The 1398-nt window shown below is 41.2% G+C and overlaps 1 pseudogene; it reads right to left on the minus strand.

Moving 5' to 3' along the window:
* The window catches only part of LOC112520237, a 2758-nt pseudogene extending 1443 nt beyond the window's left edge, over nucleotides 1-1315 (minus strand).
* Between the last annotated feature and the right edge of the window lie 83 nt (nucleotides 1316-1398).

Raw genomic sequence — 1398 nt, forward strand, 5'->3', positions numbered from 1 at the left:
TTTACGTTGTATAGGTGTAGGTACTCTATACCCCTTTCGCTTAACACCTCTGAACACATTAGAGCATAGGTTTAAGGATTCGAAGCCTCCTGATTTTKCTTTCTTCTCTATCTTCTCCTTTTTCTTCAGCTCCGTTACGGAGCTCACAAGAAGAGGTTTTCCTCTCCCCATTAAATTAGTTCCGGCAGCGGCACTGCTACGATAAATCTGTGAGACGACAGAGAGGGACGAAGGGACGAAGGTTGTAGTTGTAGGGTTTTAGGGTTTTGTTCAAATATCAAATCACACAAAATACCCTTTTTTTGGGAAAAGTACAATAAAAACCAATGGACTTTCTTGATCTAAATCTTGAGACATTGATCTTGCGATCGTCTTGATCCATATCACCATAACAAACAGAAGGCTCTATACCTTCTTCTCTTATCAGATGGTCAAGGAACTGGACATGATGTTTTGTAGATACAATTATCAATGATTGCTCATCAGATCTGATATGTTCCCTGATCAAATACAGCAAAGCAGCTAATTTTTCTTCTTGCCTTAAGGTGAAAAAGGTAAGTTTCAAATCAGGACTAATTTTGGTCTCCAAATCAAGGCGCACAAGTTGAGGGTCCCGAAGTCCAGTTTTGGCAAACTCTACAAGAGCACTAGGTAAGGTTGCACTAAACAGCAGGGTCTGCCTATTGTCACTTAGCTGCGAAAGAATTCTGTGCAACTGCTCAGCAAAACCCATGCTAAAGAGACTGTCAGCTTCATCAAATACCACATACTCAACTGACCGGAGTGACATATCATCAACTTCTTCTAGGTGATGCATGAGCCTACTAGGAGTTGCAATAATGATATCAGGACTCTGTGCCAATTCCTCAAATTGACCTTCCATACTATCACCGCCAACCAATAAACTAACACGAAGGTATGCAAAATTAGAGAAATGAAGGAAATCAAATTATATAGGTCATGGAATGTAAAACTGAAAAACTAGAGAAGCATTTTATTTTGCAAACATGTGAGGGGATATAAGGAAGCAATTTGAAGATAACTGACTCCTATTTCATATTGTATGACAAATCAAACTGATGGAGTTGTCTTTTTACCTGTAAATCTGCCGAGCTCTTGAGTGAACTTAAGGGGTTGAAGAGCAAGGTCGCGAGTGGGTGACAAGATTAGGGCTCTAACACCAGACTGGGAGACATGCTGCTGCAGCCTCTCCAGCATGGGAATAAAAAAACGCTGCAGTTTTACCGGACCCCGTTCGTGCCATAGTGATGACGTCGGTGCCAGAGAGAATAAGAGGCATTGCTTTACGTTGTATAGGTGTAGGTACTCTATACCCCTTTCGCTTAACACCTCTGAACACATTAGAGCATAGGTTTAAGGATTCGAAGCCTCCTGATT

The sequence above is a fragment of the Cynara cardunculus genome, assembly GCF_001531365.2.
Source record: "Cynara cardunculus var. scolymus isolate 2C chromosome LG 10, CcrdV1, whole genome shotgun sequence".
Classification (NCBI taxonomy): domain Eukaryota; kingdom Viridiplantae; phylum Streptophyta; class Magnoliopsida; order Asterales; family Asteraceae; genus Cynara; species Cynara cardunculus.